This window comes from Thermobia domestica, chromosome 11, assembly GCF_964235325.1.
Source record: "Thermobia domestica chromosome 11, izTheDome1.hap1.1, whole genome shotgun sequence".
In the NCBI taxonomy this organism is placed as follows: Eukaryota; Metazoa; Arthropoda; class Insecta; order Zygentoma; family Lepismatidae; genus Thermobia; species Thermobia domestica.
This window is the reverse complement of record NC_137464.1, coordinates 5,388,764-5,409,689: the sequence shown is the minus strand read 5'-3', so window position 1 is coordinate 5,409,689 and position 20,926 is coordinate 5,388,764. Positions and strand designations below refer to the sequence as shown.

Genomic DNA, 20,926 nt, shown 5'->3' with positions numbered 1-20,926 from the left:
TGGCAAGGCAATCGAGGCAGTTGGCAAATAGTCAGCAATTTGGCAAATTACAATGTAGGGCCAATGTTGGCAGCTGGCTAGACAATTGAATTGGTTGGCAAATAATCAGCAATTTGGTAAATTACAAGGTAGGGCCAACGTTGCTAGCTGCCTAGACAATTGAGTTGGTTGACAAATAGTCGGCAAATCGACAAAGTACAACGTAGGGCCAACGTTGGTAGTTGGCTAGACAATTGAATTGTTTGGCAAATAGTCAACAAATCACAACGTAAGGCCAACGTTGGCAGGTGACTAGACAATTGAGTTGGTTAACAAATAGTCGGTAAATCGGCAAAGTGCAACGTAGGAGCAATGGTGGCAGCTGGCTAGCCTATCGTTTTCCATTCCTGGTCTTACTATCTATGCTGGTAAGAAAGGAGCTGCAACAGCCACCAAAAGAGTGAAATATGAATAGTGAACAGAAAGAGAAGATGCCTACTTTCCTATTGTATGATGCATACAGTTTCAATTAGATCGCTAGCTTTCATTTTTTTCTTTTTTCTTTCTTTTATTTCCTTTCCCGTATAAAAGGGTAGACGAAATATCACTTTGAAGTATTTGCTGCCCTACCTCAAGATCTAACTCGTTACTTTTCTATCTAGAGGTGAGCATTGCATTGCAGTCAGTGTGGTCAATTCCTTGTCACTGCTTTTTTTTCTTTCTTTTAAAGAAGAAAAAATCACATTGATCACTTTTAGTAAGCACAAGAACCGGTTTTTCATTAAACTTAAAAGAATGAAAATTGTTTGGTCTTCTGCTATTCTTGGGAACGAATCGTCCTGTGGGAAAGGGTTGCTTATATCTCCAATCATGATCTTTATCAGGAAGAATTTATTGGCAGTAGCAAATGCGGAACCTCCAGATTAGAAAGAAAGAGAAGAAACCAACACTTTTGAATGATTCAAATCAACACATCAATGGTCGCCAACAGTAAAAACAGTTAAAGATTCTTTCTCGCTGTTCCGAAGGCCACGGCTTCTCGTGTTCCAACTCCCATAGCTTATCCCTGGCTGCGATTACATTGTTTATAACAACAACCAACCGCGTTATCTGTCCGATTTCATCAGGAAATTTCAACACAACAGCTCAACTTTATTTTATTTACACTTTGAGCACAGTGTATTCAACGCGCCAGAGGTATTTGTAACCAGATTAGAAATGAAAATATTTAAAGTCTGACCAGAAATGGCGCCTATTCGACCAAAACTTACGCCTGCTATGGCCCGGTTAATACCAGCAAAACTAAAGAAACAGAAATCTTTCCATTCATATTTTACATGTACTTTTTTTTTTTTTAAAAAAAAAAACTAATTCAATCAAAGAAAAATGATTTCCTCCCCGGCGGGGAATCGAACCCCGGTCTCCCGCGTGACAGGCGGGGATACTAACCACTATACTACCGAGGATATGTCTCACGTTTTCTGATAATATGGTTCTCAGCGAGAAGCCTAGCGTAAGTGATTTCTTATAGGAAGCAGAATTATCTATTATATGATATGATATCTCGTCTTTCTATATTAATTCTTTCTTATCTTTATCACTGAAATACATGGGTGTCTCTGGCGGAAAAGGGGACAAGGGGGAAGCGTCCCCCCAATATTTTGAAGGACTCGGCTCGGAATTCGACTCGAGAAAATTACCTTTGACTCGACTCGTGCCCATCCCTAATTTTGCTCTTAAATTTACCACGCGCTACACTAATTTCAAGATTTTCAAAATTTACAAAATATGAAAATTGAAACTACAGTATGTCACTTACTTTTTCTCAATATTTGAGTGAATTATTCATAAATTCCGATTTTCGTTCTTATTAAAAAAAAAAAAAAAAGAAAAAAGAAAAAAGAAAAAAAACTTCAGAATGTGGCTCCTTACTTTTGTTTTCTTGAGATTCACAAATTCAGGCATAGATCAGTTTCACACTATAACATGGAATTTTCAAATTACAAAATTTGACAATTAGCATTGATTTCACATTTATTCAAGCGTCATTAATCTAGTTCCTGCTCATAAAGATTTTTTGTTGACGTCCATGAAATAAATATATGAAAAATCCCACGTATGTTCCCAATTTTGACGAAGATTCTCTTTATCCCTATTCGAAAAATTAGTTTAAAAAAATCCGACAAAATGGGATTTTTCCCACAGCTCGGCATCACTGTGAATCACGGTAATTTCTAATAGTAAACGGTCACTCTCAATAGATGTCGCTACGTGCACTTTCAATTGTCTGTTTGACGGTAAAAGATGGCAGCACTTGCGAGATTGTTGTGTATAAGGAAATCTATGGTGCGTAACCTCAATAAATACGTAAATAAATTTGGTAAATATGAATTGAAATCTTTCAGTTTAACGTCCCTCGATTATGCACTTTAAGGGCCGCGTCAGCTCAGTGGTAGAGCATTCACCTCTGGTGCATGGGGTCTTGGGTTCGATCCCAGTTCGCTTCAGTGTGGTGTGCGTGGTTTTTTCGGGGTTCTTCCGTTTCCTCCCACTTTCTTCATTAAACCATTTCACTCATTTCTCATCGCCGTCTCCTTTAGCCTAGCCGGCTTAAACGTGGGACGTGAAACTTAAAGATTTCATTTCATTTCATTTTATGCACTTTAGGCTAGAATGATGGAAGAATTAGTGGGATGGAAATGTGGGAGAAAACAGGAGTACCCAGAGAAAACCTACAGTTGTTGTCCACCACAAACTTGCATACCCGAGGGACCCCATGCACCAGAGATAAGCACTACTACTGAGCCACGTACTCCCCAAATAAATTTGTTAAATGAAAACCATTAGTGTTTTTAATGACCTAAATTTTAACCTATAGCATACGGCGGACCTAAAGTTTAGCCGCAACAACTAGTGACTAATGTTGGGGGCCATGGATAAACAAGCATTTTTCCTAGAAGAGGAAAAACCTTCCTTCTAACCCCTGTGGCTTAGCAACCGCGAACTTCACTGAGTTCGCGAAGAGGTCAATGTTGCCAGATTTCTAAACTGAATTATTTTGTATCTGCCTGTTTGAAGGTTTCCACTCCAGATTGTCATATGAAGACAGCAAAAGTACAAATTATTGTTTTTAAACCGAAGGGGCATTTAAACAGATTTGAAGAATTCATTAAAATGAAACTAATAAAAATTTCCGTTAGTTTCGAAAAAAAGTAATAGCTACTTTCAGTGGCGGATGTAGCCTGGAGCCGGGGAGACCTATGGCCCCAGTGTTTTCATTGACGAATGTAATTTAAACTATTATTTGTATTTTTTTTTAAAAAAAAAGTTTATAGAAAACGCATTATAGGCCCTATATCTATCATAGTATGAGTTCGGTTGGCCCTCCAGTTTCTGCTTTCTAGATCCCCCACTATTAACAGACGAAAATCATATTCACGGAGAAATTAAATGTCGACTAAAAGCAGGGAATTCGTGTTACCATTCGGTTCAAAATCTCTTGTTGTCGCGAATTCTGTCGAAGAATTTGAAGCTTAAAATCTATAAAATGATAATCATGCCTGTTGTTCTGTATGGTTGCGAAACATGGTCGCTTACTCTGAGGGAAGAACATAGACTGAAAATATTTGAGAACAGGATCCTGAGAAGAATATTCGGACCCAAGAGGAACGGGAATGGGGAATGGCGGAAACTTCAGAACGAGGAACTACATAATTTATACGGTTTACCTAACATTATTAGGGTCGTCAGGTCTAGGAGGCTTAGGTGGGCAGGTCATGTAGCTAGAATGGAAGAAAGTAGAAATGCTTTCAAAGTGTTGACTGGAAGACCCATCGGAAAACGACCATTAGGAAGACCTAGGCGCAGATGGGAGGACAATATTAAGATGGATCTCGCAGAGATAGGAATACAAAGTAGAAACTGGATCCAATTAGCTAAGGATAGAAGTCAGTGGAGAGCTTTTGTGAACGCGGTATTGAACCTCCAGGTTCCATAGGCCATAGAGTTAGTTAGTTAGTTAGATCCCCCACTGGCTACTTTCAAGTACAAATCAATAGGGGTGACAAATCAAGATAAAACAGGTAAAAAAAAGTTAAAGCTACCGATTTTCGCCATGATAGACTGGCTAGGTTATTTATATTGTTATTTCCGGTAGCAGATATTTTTTTAATAACAAAAAAATGGTTATTCAAAGATGATGCAACTGTGACCCTGACGAATAGATATTCAGTGAATAAAAAGGGAAATTTTTCATAGACGCCCCCCACGAATGTCATTGTGACAGAGGCTGAATAACGATATTATTACAAGTACGTATTCAGTTAAGAAAAGAGTATATTCAAAATAACATATACCCTATGAGAAATGACAAAGAAACATCCTCACAGAAGTCCAAATGAGGCAACTTAGTGACAAGTTTTATGAAATTAATTTGTGTAATAAAGAAAGCTAAAAAGACATCGCCATATCTTCAAAAATTGTTGTTGATTAAAAGTTATGAAGTCAATCTCTATAATTTAGAAAAGTAGCTTTTTAAAAAAAAAAAAAATTAAAGAAAGTGGTTCCTATACGAATAAGACATGAGTTTTACATGCTGTAATAAAACTACCAAAAGATATATAATTTTTCTTTTTTTTCTTTTTTCTTTTCTTTTTTTTTGACATATCCTTAATTGGAAACTTGTATAACAAAAGGTTTTTCCTTCACGTACTCACAAACACACACACATATAAAAAAAGACACATTATTCATGTTAGTTCATTGAGCAGCGGCGTGCCTCAAACGAAGCTGAACAAACATTATTTTCGTGGTCAAGGTAAGTAAAGACATTGAATCCATACTTGCAATAGGGCTGTGTGTGTGTATATATATAATACAAGCCTGCAAGAGCGACCAGACGTTCAACTCGTTGTAAGAGTATTTTTCTCAAAGGCAGTAATGTTGTCCTGACTGAGCTAAAACCAATCCATAAAAATTTACATCACAATACGATTTGACTAAAATCTCTTCTTTCTTTGTGTGTGTAGTGACTCCAGTCAAACATGTAAGCACTGATCTTGTTATGGTTGAGCAATTTGAATGTACAATACATGGATACATTCTTGTTCTATTACATTGTAGACAAACCACGTACTGATCCGAGGTCGTGATGTTCCTATCAGTGTTTGAGCATGTCGTATGTCAATGTTCAAAGAACTTAATTTTATAATAGGGGCTTCGAAAGAACTTGAAAAATATTTAAAAAAAAAAAACGAAGATAAAACCAAAAAGGGGTATCGGAGAAGAACTAATGTCATTGAACTTACTGGAGGGATGTTATGTTACGTTGGATTTTTCACGAAGACTATGGGCTCCGATGTAGTGGGGAGGGGGTTAAACTGAAGATTATCTCCTCCCCAAGATCTTACCAGCTCTACGTTATCGTCTTCTGATACACTACTCTGCGTTCAAAATATCGAAAAACTTTCAAATATATTATTATAAAAGAAGATTTGTGCCTCCGGATGTTGAGAAATGCACATCCTTTGACGATTAGCTACTTAGATCGTACACTGTATAACAAATGTATTTATTGGAATCAAAATAATCCTTGTACCTTAAAAAGTCATATTTGATCAGCAAACTTATGGTCCTTATCTTAGATTTATTAGGTGCATAAAGAAAATTATCGTAAATGTGTTTCTGCTGGAATAAATTGTAACGGGTTTATATCATTGTGAGGCATTGCGCTTATGTTGGATTCTCCCTGTATGATGTCTTCGTTTATTGAACTTCCATTCTGTATCTGTTATTAAAGTAAAAAGACAAGAAGCTCAATATTTTTCGACTTTGTCCAATTGCTAAGTTATTATTATTATTTCCCTTCCTAGTTTGTGTCTGTTTCCTGAATGCAACCTCAGCCCTGACTCTCTTAACTTAATTCTTCATTTCCTATTTTCGACTCTTACAACTTTTTGTTGAGGTAGCCAGTTCATGAGGACAACACGGGAGAATCGCAAAAGGAACGTCAAACAAAACACTTGGACGGGGGCTCATTAAGACGACAAGAATGCGACTCGAAGTTGACTCGAGTTCTTTTTATCCCAGACTTGTCGAAAGTCATAGCCTTATCAAAACCTATGATAGAGGTGTCATACTGCCAAGGAACCACTACCATCCTTTCTCTTGGAAGAGCCTAACGGTTAAATCTCACATAGTGTGCTGTTCCCATGCTGTGCCCTGATAGGCTGCCTTGAAGAGAAATTAGCCCAATCGTAGGTCGTCGGCCGCAATGCTTCGGTTTTTCTCGGAGTACTCGAAGCGACACGAAGCTGACAAGAACCAAGGGAAATAGTGTAGAAAGCAGTAGCGGGACGGCACAGCATGTTATGTGTACGTGGTACGGACGTAGTATGGCAGGGGAACGGCAGAGCACGGCACCCTATGTGTGGATCAGCTTTAACTCCTTCATGTTCCAGTGAAGGAAAAGAAGTTTCGACGTTTATACTAGAGATACAGGTTCCAGCCACTGTGAAACTAGACACCGATCAACATATGGTCGTTATTTTGTACAGAACTGGAGGATTATCTCCCACCTTTACAGATCATCAGCAGAGTCTATCACCGCATCATAGCTGACGTGCAGTAGAACCTTTGATCGGTGAAATTAAAATACCGCTAATTTTACAGTAATTATGTGATATCTTCAAATAAATGAAAGATAATCGAAATGTGGAACAAGAGCGCCCTAGACAATATTATTTTACATGAGAAACCGTTATCACGACTCACTTATCTGCTTTCGATTTCGAGTCATTTTGAAAATCGGCATTTATTTTCGCGTTTCTAAACAGCTGAAAGCGGAAAGCTACTAGGTGACTTGTGTTAACGGTACCTCATACAAAATAATATTGTCTAGGGCGCTCTTGTTCCATATTTCAATTATCTTTTGAAGATATCTATTTGAAGATATCACATAATTACTGTAAAATTAGCGGTACTTTAATTTCGCCGGGATGAAGACTCTTAATGATATAGCGTGTGTCATTAATTGTGATCTCCAACTCTATTTATTTGATTGCTGTACTAATCTGATCCCAGATTGAACTCTCTTACAATGCAGAGCACCATCTCTACATTCTCTCAACGTAGCAATCTTTTGTAGGATCTAATTGTAGTTATATCACACCGTGACAGCTCATCAGGAGACTCAATAACAGCATCATGGCTGAGGTAGCGTAAAACCTTTCTTTCACCTTCTTATTTGCATCTCTTGAACATTTTTTTTTTTAACTTTTGGCGTGGCTCAGTGGTGGAGCTGGGTATGTGGGATCCTTGGTTCGAACCCAGCTCGCGCCAAATGGACTTTGTGCTGGACAAACATCGTGTTCTTCTAGGTTCGCCCGTTTCCTCCCACTTTGTTTATTCCACTTTTGCATTGATTTCTCATCATCACCGTCTCCTTTAGCCTAGCTAACATAACCGCGGGACGTAAAACTGAAAGATTTCATTTAATTCCTTTTTACCGTTGCCTTCTATTGTTTCGTTTCTGAGCTTATTCAACCTGATAACACCACATTCAGTATCCGTCTGAGCATTTTCATTTCGGCCACGTCCAATGTCTTCTCTTGTGTCTTCTTGATTCCCCAAGTTTCTGCTGCGTGCAGCATTATATATCTCTCTACGGTCTTGTAGGCTCTTTGTTTTACCTTGATTTATCCTTTTATCACAAAGAAAACCTGAAATCTTCTTTTAGTTCATCCATTTAACCTTCGTTCTATGCTCTATTTCCGAATCTAAACTCCTATCCTTATTTACCTAAGTGAAAATTAAATGAAATCTTTGAGTTTTACGCCCCACGATTATGCCGACTAGGCTAACGGAAACGGTAATGATGAGAATGGATGAAATGGTGGAATAAATGCGGGAGAAAACGGGAGAACCCCGAGGAAACCCACGCACATGGTGTTTGTCCACCACAAAGCTCACTTGGTGCGAGCTGGGATCGAACTAAGGACCCCAAGAACCTGAGATGAACGCTCTACCACTGAGCCACCGTGGTCTTTGGAACCTAAGTATTTAAATGTATTTACTTTTTAAGATCCTGTAATTCTATCGGTACTATTACCTCTCCTTTTAAGTTCACAAATGATTTTCTTTCTATTAATTTTGAATTTTCTGTCTTTCAAAGCCCTTCAAACTCTTCTCTGTTGGTATTTGCATAAGGCAATGTCATCTGGAAACAGCATACCAAGGAGATGTGTCTTTAATACCTTCTGATAGGGCATCCATAAATAGATTAAATACATATGGGCTCAAGGCAGGGCGGATCCAGGACGGACCTCTGGGGGGGGGGAGCAGGTGGGTGATAACACTGCTACTTAGAGCTACTTTTAAGAGCTGCAAACTTTAGGATGGGTTTTATTTATATATATAAAAATAAGAAAGTTTCCTCTTCTGGAGGGCATCGCCCGATCGTCCCCCGCCCCCGTAGATCCGCCCCTGGCTCAAGAAAGATCATTGATGTAATTCGAGTCTGTGATGTAATTCGTGAAGCCTACGCTGCTCTTCACCCTTGTCCTAGCTTCTTAATACGTATGTTGGGAAAGGTGATTACACGTGTTAAGAAAAAAAAGTCAGAAAAGATAAATATTTTCCTTTATCAACAGGAAGAAGACCTGTAGTTACTTCAGTGTTAAGTTATTTTAAGCGTCAGTTCCTTCATAGATGGAACATATTATCAATATCAACGTATCTCATATTACATTCATTACAATATATTCGTAAAAGTGTCTGCTTTTTGCAGTGAAAAAGATTAAACAAATGTAAAACCAGAAATTTGAATATTTCACAAATCCCTTGCTCTCTTGCACATTTAAAGGAAGAATTTTTAAAAGTTCTGCAATAAGTTTTTGCTCATTTTAAATTAAGAACTTATATTCCGAACTTTAAGGTATGTACTGAATTTTAATTATACAACCAACTACAGTCTACAACATTACACCGAAATCAAGAAGTCAACTCAGACCATCATAGCAGTTATTCATCACCCTTCAATGGATACCAGCATTGAAGACATCACAACATCACGCAAGGAGAAGGACTACCCAATATTCTCCGTTTCACAAATGCAAACCCAGAACCGTGAAGGCGAGAAAGGAAAAGTCCCTATCCCACTATTTCTCGTTACGTTGAAGAAACCTCTATAAGCCACCAGAATCTTCAAAGAAGATTTATTGCTACACATGAAAATTTACATAGAACCACTACAAAAACAATGCTTCAAATGCTAAAGGTTTGGGCATTCGCAATCAACTTGCCAAGCTCTGCCTCGGTGCGTTAAGTGCGCTGGCTCTCATTGGACGTACTAACGTGAAAAGAAGACCACACCAGCAAAATGTGTCAACTGTAAAGTCGGTCATCCAGCTACTTACTCCGGATGTCCGCGAATACAGCAAATTCTAGAAGCAAAAAGGAAAACAACACTATAAATGTACCACATTGACTTGACACCTAATCTTCCATTCCGACCGCTGCTATAGGCTGAAGGAATTCCACTCCCTTTCGCTAAGGCTCTCTCGCTTAGCAACAGCTGAACCCTTATGGTTCAACGTGTGGCTGTGTCGAGGGCGAGCTTTAGTTCGCATTTTTGTCAAGGCTCAAGACATTTTGGCAAGCACAATCTCTTCAAAGACCACTGCTACATCCACTTCAAGACCTGAGCCTACAATATTACGCACTCCTGAAACTTCAACACCGAAGACATCTCCTGATGATAACTCATCCTCTGAAGACACCATCCAAACTATTAAAAAGAATTTCTTCAACTTTTGGAGGATTTAAACCTGACTAATATAGTACACACGCCACGCACCTACATTCCAAAGCTCAAAGCCACCCCTAGATTCAAGAAACTTTTCAGCACTCCAACACTTTAGCGCTTCATTTAGGGATGCGCACCAGACAATATTTGAGACTGTCTCGTCTCGAAAATGTGCTGTAAAAGTGATGTTTCGACTCGAAAAATATATATTTTTCTATTGGAAGAGCTGTGTCTCGACTCGAGTTTTGTCAGGAAAATTCTGTCTCGACTCGACTCGAGCGCATCCCTAGCTTCATTGGTTGTAGGAAGCATTTTTCTCGTATTATTTGTATTGTTCTGTATTTTTATATTTTGTAAATTTGTATTGTAAACAGCTAAAATCAGTCAATAAATAAATCCTGTTGCGCATCTCCCAATGAAAACTACGAATAAATAAATGCTCATGACCCAAGAGAAGGCGTTACCTTTTGTGGCCCGCCCATCTTCAGATGGGAATGACATTGCACTTTTAAAAGAAAAAATAACTTAATTCTAATATTAGAATTTTCTGGATAAAGAATCAAATTTTGGTATTATAAGAATTTATCGTCTTCCTCCTTTAGGAGAGGAATTTCGAAAATGCTTACCCACATGTTCCCTTATTTGTAATTCAAGTTTAAACACTGAATTTTACACCTCCGTCTTAAGAGAATCCTCACATTGGACACTGTCTGAATTAAAAGATCGGAAATTTTAATATAGAAACTGCCCCAATTAAGAATTTGCTGCGGAATTATTGCAAATGTTGAATCATGTCTCCAGTTACTTTAAATGAGGACATTATAACTTAGCTTCAGTCAAAGTGAATGTATATATGTGTGTATGTGTGTGTTACTTAATTTCTCGGTAACTACTGCCTGGATATAAACCAAATTTGCTGGGCAAGTAACCAATCGTTTGAGGAATAAAAATCACTATATTTGGTGACCAATCTCGGCCAAGGACAGGGTTTGAAGTCAGAAGTTCCCGAGTTGCAAAGTAGTACAACATAAATTTTGTTTCCCCTTATACCCTTCTAAAGATTAATTCCCATAGAGATAGTAAAAATAAAGTATCACATTCAAGGCGACCCGTGCCTGTTCCAGGCCGAGCTAGGCCACCAAAAAAAGTGATCTTTATTCCTTAGATGATTGGCTACTCGTTCACCAAAATCTCGTTTACATTCGTCCAGTACTTGCCGAAAAATAAAAGTACTTGTTTAATTATTACTTGTTTTAGAAACTTAAATATTGTAAGGTTCCACGTGTTTCTACACCACGTGCTAGATTTAAACACTGCTAGGACGACAACCATGGAACAGACGACGTCCACTGTCGCCAACGATCGGCAAGTGACGAAGATTCAAGCTGCCAGCAACACTTCCACATAAAAGGAGACAGGACAACACAGAAGACATGAATCTCACCCGGTTGATCAAACCACCAATTCTTTAAAACGCCTGGGCATTGAGAAATACCTTTCCTACACGCTCTATGCATGGTTATTGAGCTCTTTTACTTCCTCTGTAAGACACTCGGTCATTGAGAGGCACCTAATTACCAAATTCTCTAAGTTGCACGGTCATTGAGAATCACCTATCCTATACGCCCTAAGACGCTAAGACGAATGGCCATTGGGCTATTTGTACGTCACCAACAAACTTTCAAATAATTAGAGGAACTTATATTTATTTGTAATATTTAATGTATACAAGAGGAAGCTGTTATAATAAAAGCTGATGGGAAAGTTCAGTCTCCCGTGTACCATCTTTTAGCTTTACCTTCATTGACAGAAACCTCTTCAATATTTGGGAAGCAAAAATGGCGAGAAAATAGGTTGCTTTTTACTTTAACAGATAAATATTGTGTCATTGTTGATTATTTTCTTTATCCTGACAGTAAACAAGAATATAACTATATTGTTTAACGAGTTTTTCCTACGACAACTTATCTTGGTAGTAATTTTGAATACTTATGTTTGTGATGTTAAAAACCACAGCTGTTAAATTCGGTTTACATTCTTTTGAGCTTCTTTAAGTACAAAGATGAGATGCTCACCTGTGCATCACTCACTGAAATGTGTAATATTTACCATGTTATGTGTGTGTGTGTGTTAAAAATGAATTAAAAGGGTAAAGGAAAGAAAAAAATAGCTACGTTAATGAGCCTGGCGATGTCTCTTGGTCGAAAACGCAAATTCATTCATGCAAATATAAAAAGAGGAAAAAAACGTTTATTTTTATTAAGGCTTATTTATTTTATTTTTTTTATTGTTTTAAGTATATAAGTATGCGTTGATTAAAATATAACATACATTATGTCATGTGGTTATTTATTCTCGTGTTTTTAAGTGCTCTTTTGAACTGTATCGTAACTCATGTGAAGAGGTTGCTGATTCTGAAGTTTGTCAATAGCGGTAACCTTTCATTTTAAACACGTACACATATATACATACAAATACATAAATAAATTATTACATGTTAAGTGGCTCCATATGTTACACTATTTTTTGTTTCTTGTAGCAAGGGCACAGACCTTTATGTTACGTAGATGCTTCTCTCTCTGCTTGTGGCCTAGAAGTCGAAACTGGTGAGCCCGGCTCCCGAGCCCAAACTCAACCCGTATGAGTAGGAGCCCTACAAGTAGATAGCGAACAATAGCTAGAGCCCGTGTCCGAGCCAACAAGGTTAGTGTCCCGACTGCGAGCAGGAGTGGGCTGATTTCATTAAAATGATGGTGGTACAAATACCAGGGGAGCACTAGGAGAGAGTAATGATACAGATGCTTGCGTATTGTTGTCCTCAAAACAAAATTTGGTAGATGTCTCGTCTCCAAAAATATCCTCGAAGGACAATCCCGTCTCGAATCTATTGGAAATTCCTGTTTCTATTGGAAAGCTCTGTCTCATCGTGAAAGTACGTATATCTCTTTCTATTGAAGCAGCTCTGTCTCGTCTTAAAAATATATATCTGTTTCTGTTGAGAGAACTCTGTCTCGTCTTGAAAGTATGCCTGTTTCTATTGGAAGAGCTCTGTTTCGTCTTGTATGTGAATACGTGATATCTCAGAAAAAAGATTACTTCTTCTTTTTAGCCAATGTCTCAATCAATTTCTCTTCCTCTTCTTAATAATATCTAAAATTGTTCTTTTTTCCCCACCACTTCTAACACCCTCTCTCCACCCAACTAATGTTCTCCATTCTCCTTCACCCCTACATTTCGAAAGCTTCCAGTCGTTTTTCATCATTTTTGCGTAATGTAACAGTATAACACTCCACAAGAAACATTTTATGAGTCTTTTTCTCAACTCTTTATTCAAGGTCCCACAAAATAGTATTTTCTTCCTTCTAAAGGCCATTCCTATCCTTGCTCTTATTTCACGTTCACACTTCATACCATCCGTAATTATACTTCCCAGGTATCGAAAACTAGTCACCTGTTCTATTTTCTCCTCTCCTACTTCTATATTTGACACCGACCCCTTCGTTCAAATCACCATGAGTTTTGGGTTTTGTTCTTCTAACATTATAAAGTTGAGCTTTAGGTAATTTTCCTCATTCGTACCTACGTTTACCCCTTTCCGTTGTTGCTTGGTGTGAGTTTCATCCTCTTTCAGCGCCAAAGTCATATAAGATGTATACTTACTACTTGAAAAATGAAATGAAATCTTTGTTTTACGTCCCACGCTTATGCCGGTTAGGCTAAAGGAGACGGTGACGATGAGAGATGAGTGAAATGGTGAAATGAAGAAAGTGGGAGGAAACGGGAGAACCCCGAGAAAACCCACGAGCACGGTGTTTGTCCACTACAAAGTCCACACAGCGCGAGCTGGGATCAATCCAGGGATCCCAAGCACCGGAGGCGAACGCTCTACCACTGAGCCACCGCGCCTCCTACTTACTACTTGACCTGCAAACTAAATCATATTAGCTCCCACCGGGAATCAAACCACTGTCTCCTGCGGCGAAAGAGTATGCGCTAACGGTATTACGATGACGAAGCTCTTTAAGAGTCTTCATCCCGGCGAAATTAAAATACCGCTAATTTTTCAGTAATTATGTGATATCTTCGAATAGATAAAAGATAATCGAAATGTGGAACAAGAGCGCCCTAGACAATATTATTTTACATGAGAAACTGTTATCACGATTCACTTATCTGCTTTCGATTTCGATCCATTTTGAAAATCGGCATTTATTTTCGCGTTTCTAAACAGCTGAAAACGGAAAGCCACTAGGTGACTTGTGATAACGGTTACCTCACGCAAAATAATATTGTCTAGGGCGCTCTTGTTCCACATTTCAGTTATCTTTTATCTATTTGAAGATATCACATAATTACTATAAAATTAGCGGTATTTTAATTTCGCCGGGATGAAGACTCTTAAGAGGCCTAATCACTGGGAAATTAAAATACCACTAATTTTAAGTAATTGTGTGATATCTTCAAATAGATAAAAGATAATAAAAAGTGTGGAACAAGAGCGTCCTAGATAATAGGTACCGTTATCACGAGTCACTTTGTAGCTTTCGTTTACAGTCATTTCTAAACGCAAAAATAAATGCCGCTTCTCTAAATGTCTGCAAATCGAAAGCAGATAAGTGAGTCATGATAATGGTATCTCCTGTAAAATAATATTATCTAGCGGGCTCTTGTTCCACTTTTCGATTATCTTTTATCTATTTGAAGATATCACATAGGGTAAGTTTGGGTGAATCCAGACAGTTCTGATGTTTCTTTCTTTTACTACTACCCCGCTAAACGAAATTATCCAATACTTCGTTATATTATTTAATGGTATGTTGGTATGCATGTGCAACTGAAATAGTTTTCCTGGAATGGCATGTTAAGAGATAAAAAGTAATTTTCTGAAAGTTGACAAAATCTTTCAATTGCAAATTTGGAAGGGAGAATCCGGACAGTAGGTTGGCGATTCCGGACACTGAACTTTGAAAGAAGATATATATATACATGATAGGTAAATTTTAGCTTACTATCTTGCAACACTAACATTCTAACATGATAAGTACAGAATATAAATACAAATACATGATAAATACATACAGATTACTAACATAGCAATTACTATACTAATTACTGTTGAAACTATAAGCTAAATGCATAGTAGTGTAACTACCACTATAGCGTTTAATCATTAAACATAGTAATCGCATTTGTTTCCATTAGAACTACATTGTACTACTATTTTTCGCTAGTAACAACTAGATTACTAGTAAAATGTATAATGTGTGTGCACTGAGACTAGCATTTATTATTATAATTATTATTTGCGTTAATGTTAATGACGTAACTGTATAATATGTTAATGACGTCTGTTAGTTTCGTGAAGCACTAGTCATAATTCAGACACGTCGTCCACAGATAAAATACAGTTCCTTATCATCTCCCACACATCTTTCATGAAACCAGGTTTTACACACAGTACAGGACCGTATTTGCTTGATGATGGTGCATATTAATTCTTCTCACAAAATCCATAGTTGCTTTCATCCATACCTTTGATTGTGTTTGAGAGGAGACAGTTTGAAAAAACAAACTGCAATTCGTGACACTTAATCTTTTAGCAACACCTGGACTTTGAGATGTGGGTTTAGAAGAAGCAACAGCAGGAAAAGATAGGAACTGTTTAACTGAGGACTCTGAAAGCGATTAATACGTGTTTGGGATGAGTCTGATGACACAGAAGAGGAATTTTTCCCAGCTGCTGACGGATCATGTTCATTTGAGAAAAGAAATTCATGTTCCCAAGCTTGTTCCGGATCAAATGGGAATATTCCAAATGATGTAGCCATTCAGTAGTGTAGAATTTTTGAGTACCTTATGATTAGCATTCTCTAATTTAGTCGTGTTTGTAGATTCTAAGATAATTTTATAGCTTTTTCTGGTGATTCTTCGGAGTCCATTTATGGCAAAAATGAATTGACGCTAGATATTAGCAGTAGACCTCACGTAGGGCCTCAATAGACCTCTATTTCACTCATAAACGTGAAATGCGAGAGGAGAGAGGGTTCTGAAACCTCTTGCTTCATTAATTACATTGTCCGGATTCGCCTTAACGTAATAAACGTGTCCGAATTCACCTATCCCTAAACGTCCGGATTCCCCCGTTTTGAGAACTGTAAACTTGTGCACGCGTTGAGCAGGCGCCCGCAAAGTAATAGAATTCTTCCAATATGCAACGAGTAAAGTAGGGTCTTTACTTTGATATATGTCTTACTTAAACATATGCTGACAATCACTTCTGTGTAAAACCTTAACATATTCCACTAAAAAGTTATATCAGATCAAAAAATGTGCATGAACTTTCCTGTTTCTTCCTCTTTCCCACAACGTCGAAACTACGTATAACACTCTTTGCACTATCTTAATAAGCACTGAACTGTAGGAAGGTACAGTGATTCAAATAGGCGTCATAATAATTCTGCACATTACACATGCGAAGAACAGTACTATCGTAATCTTAGGATGTTCGAATTCTGCGACTGTCTGGAATCACTCAAACTTTACTGTAAAATTAGCGGTATTTTAATTTCGTCGTGATAGGGCCTCTTAATCTCTTTTCGTGCCAAATATTTAACTCGTCTAATAAACAAAAGTAGCAATACGTATTAAACAGAGAAAGTCAGAACTTTGGGTTTGAAGCCGGAAGGACTGACAAATATTCTTAGTCGAACGTCCAAACAAGTTATATGAACAGTGTTTCCTGCCTAAAGATAGAATTATAAATGGCAAGTAAAGATAACTATTATGGTTGAATATTTCAAAACTAAGGGTAGGTTTCTCTCGAATGAAATAACATATCATATATGTTAAATGATGGTTAACGCTAATTACACTGCCCTTAAGAGAACCCATATAAATAACCCCCGTGAGGGAACTGTAAAAGGCCCGCATCACTCAATCCTTCGAATGGACACGGGCCATAATAATTAATGCATCTATCCATCCAACATCTGCCGCTTTGCCTCTTTTTATCTTCTTTTTTTCATTCTAAAAGGAAGGAAAGACATCCATCCGCCTGTGGAAGAGACGTTGATTTAGGGGGCAGGGAACACGTTAGACGCTTCCACAACAATCCATCAACTTCTTGTTACATTTTCATGAGTCCAGGAAGGGAAGATGCTTCACAACAAGGTTACTGTGTAAGTTACACAAGTACAAAGCAGCATTTACTTTTTTCTTTTTCCTTTCTTTATTTTTTTTAAAGGATCATGAACGCAACAAACAGTATTGTCAGCCAACAGCTTCAGAAGCAACAATTGAAAAGAGTGGTATGGCAAAGTGTTGCTATTAAGGAGCAGTGTTTACATCTCCTGAGATTAAATTTATCATATTCAAAAAAAAAAATGAAATCTTTCAGTTGAACGTCCCACGATTATGCCCATCAGATTAAGAGAGACGATGATTAAAGCATGTGAATGATGATGGAAGAATTGGTGGAATGAAAAAGTGGAAGGAAACGGGAATATCCCGAGAAACATCCAAAATAACGGCTGGGAATCGAACCAGGGACCCCACGCAACAGAGGTAAGTGCATAAAATAAATTATAATTCCGCCTTATATATTCAGGGTAGGCTCGTAGCTAGAGGGTAGCCAGAGGAAACTGAGGCCCCTCTACAACGATTTTCAGTTCCCCTGAAAATTTCAGTTGTTTGTTGGTATTTACAACATGTCTGAATGTAAGGTGCACTCAAATTATCCCTCCCCTCGCCAACAATGATCTCGGCCCCTAATTACTATTCTGGCTAAAATTTTGACTAAGGGTATCCATAACGTTGAATATGGCGTAAAATGGATAATTAACATTATAGAGCAGTGGTGGGAAACTAGGACCCGCGAGCGTCTGAAAGGTTCCGTCCTGCCCACGACATGATTCCTACATTCTGACAATTGAAAAGAAGAATAAGGTTACTTCGAATGACTTGCATTAGAAACAGACTGCCAGATGAACTTTTAACTTCCCTTCTGAGAAACAGTGGAACTCAGTTCAAACAAGATTATGAAAAACTTCAATCATTAATAGGAATTTGTATTACAAAAATTTTACAAATTGTACAATTGTTGATTTTAATAAAATATATTGGCAAAATTTGAATTTTTCGTTTTTTGTTCCCCACCCCCTAGTGAAAACATTTAGCCAGTTAGCAGAGAGTCGTATGAAAATCTATAATTTTACACAGGGAAACACATTTTAATGAAGTCTATACCTGGAGAGATGCAATATTGTATGTTAGAAACCACTAGGCGCATATGTCAGTACAGAAATGTTGGGAGATGTGTCATGGACCACAGAGGAGTTGACATTTTTGTATTGAAGGTGTCATTTGTGGAGTTTATGAGGCAATCTCTTCCTTGAGTTTATGAAATACATGTTTCTAACAGCCTTAAAAAGAAAGGAGATTCTCAGTTCCACCTGTATGTATGCATGCATGTTTGTAGGTATGTTCGCTATTATCTTGAGAACTGTTGGTCATATTTCGATGTGGTTTTCACTGATCCAATAACCCATTCCCAGGAAAGGTTAATGCGTGTAACAAATTTGAAAAAAAAATAATTAAATGTTCTTGTTTTTTTAATCAAATAATTCCTCCGTGTGAGAAAAACTTATCCTGAACGAAGCTGCAACCAGAAATTCAAAAAAGTAAAGCGGGTTGCATATGTCAAAAGGGGTTGAGAAAATCATATGCAGCTTTCTCCAAATGCACTGTTTGGTGATGAATGTTCAGATCAGTGACAATGTCTTGGCTGTTTACATGCCGATCTTATCCACCTTTTTATGTAATAGGTCGCCCACTGCAAGGAACATCTTGGACACTGACATTTCCAGAACGAAAACGAATGAATTCTCTTTTAGTTGTTGCTTTTATTAATGTATCTTGCACATAAATAGAACAAATTTCTTCACATTTACTCCTTTATAAAAATAAAATTGCAAAATCCAGCGCTGTTTTATGGAAAGCTCACTCGTCTTCATGGGGTAATAACTTACGTCTGATTCTAAGAATTCTAACTTTTCTTTGCACATCTACTAGCGTCAACAGTCAGCTGAAAAATGACGTTAGCTCTGACCCATTGCGACTCATATACTCTGAGAACTGGGACATAACGTCTTTTGCTCAAAAGGCTAATTACTTTTTAAACTACGTGATACTTTTATGCGGTTTTCAGTAATGTAATGGCCTATTCCAAGGAAAATTCTTACCTATAATTTTAAAAAAATCAATAATTTTGATAGTTAATTATTACACATTTCTTCTCACGGGGAGTCCCTTTTTATATAGAGTTAACGTCCTACCTTTAGTTAAGAGCTTCTTCGTGGCTAAGCGGTTAGCATACGCACCTTTGGCGTGGGAGAACCGGGTTTGATTTCTGGTGGGAGCTCATGTGGTTCGGATTCCACGTTAATCAGTAGGTCCACGTCTCATATAGTCTCGCTGCTGAATGGGATGTTAAACTCAACTGAACTGAACTCCTACTTTTAGTTTAGAAAATCTGCATGGTCTTAGCTGCAAAATTGAAACTCGCCATAGCTTGCTTACTCTACAAAATAAAAGATATTAATAAACCTTCATCTGCTTTAACTGAAATAATGCAAGCCTACCAACAAAAATGATACGCCCATTCGATACGAAACCCAATACAAAACCGTGTTTGTTGGGTTGTCCATCTCCCAGGCTATAATTTCTAGAACACACGCAATGTGAACATACTCCAAATGTAAATGATTTGCAATTATTCTGACATTCTGTAAGGTCTAACTTAAGCTGGGTCATGTCAGTATCTTAATATATCAAATGACAGAGTAGTGTCAGATCAATAGTAGGCTATTTTACTACAAAGTATTGAGTAGTGAATTCGATCCAGGATTGCTTTTTCTGCTTTGTAGTAAACAAATACCGTTTGATTGTTTTTGAAATTTTCCGACCCGTTTCAGTAACATAATGGCATATGAGACGTGGAGCTACAGATTACCGTGAGATACGAACCGCATGAGTTCCCATTGGGAATTGAACCTGGGTCTCCGGTATAGTCATATCGGAACTCAAATACCATTTGAGTTTCAGGTTAGTACGTGTGGCTCTAACCGAGCTAAAATAATTGCATGAAGTCACAAGGAATTTAAGCTGGCCAGCTAGCAAATTTTTAGTTAGAGGATGTATGGAGAAGACATCGCGAACCTCATCACCGCTATTTTGATGAAGTTTTTTGATCCAAGTCTTCTATTTCTTTAATTCAAATAGCTCACAAATTGTCCTCATGACGCTAGATAAACACCACATGAGTGTTGCTCACGAAACGAGAAATCAAGTTTTCTCGTGTCATTTCGATAACAAAATAATTATTTTTCGTCTCGTTTTGTACATGCGTGTACAAAATTTATATCCTGTTTCTCTTCTTATTTTTTTGTAGAAGATACCAGAAACCTTCCGTATCAGAAGAGGTCAACGAAGAGTTTGATATAACAACACCTAAATCATATTTATTATTGAATTATATTGAGTAAAAACTTACGCATCTTTAAACGTTGATAAATGCTCTTCATTTTGTTCGTACAATTTCGTTATCAATTTATAGTTTTTATACTATGAAAACAGTGTTTGAGATCTGAGACTCGGGTGAACTAGTGTTGCACACAAGACTCGTGAATATTATTAAGAGTCTTCATCCCGGCGAAATTAAAATACCGCTAATTTTACAGTAATTATGTGATATTTTCAAATAGATAAAAGATAATTGAAATATGGAACAAGAGCGCCCTAGAAAATATTATTTTGCGTGAGATACCGTTATTACAAGTCACCTAGCGGCTTTCCGTTTTCAACTGTTTAGAAACGCGAAAATAAATGCCGATTTTTAAAATGGCTTGAAATCGAAAGCAGATAAGTGAGTCGTGATAACGGTTTCTCATGTAAAATAATATTGTCTAGGGCGCTCTTGTTTCGCATTTCGATTATCTTTTATCTATTTGAAGATATTACATAACTACTGTAAAATTAGCGGTATTTTAATTTCGCCAGGATGAAGACTCTTAAGTATTCTAACTTTTGGCATTTTTCTTTTCCATCTTCTTTCAACACCACATTTCGAACCTCTCTAAAATATTTCTT

At 37.5% G+C, this 20,926-nt stretch overlaps 1 protein-coding gene and 1 non-coding gene across 6 annotated transcripts in view; both read right to left on the bottom strand.

Annotated features, from left to right (window-relative positions):
- The window catches only part of Ppn (proteoglycan-like sulfated glycoprotein papilin), a 557,431-nt gene that overhangs the window by 174,340 nt on the left and 362,165 nt on the right, over positions 1–20,926 (bottom strand). The gene's annotated exons all lie outside the window — the stretch shown is intronic.
- TRNAD-GUC (transfer RNA aspartic acid (anticodon GUC)) lies at positions 1,374–1,445 on the bottom strand. The gene has a single exon. It is a non-coding gene; the product is annotated as a tRNA-Asp (tRNA).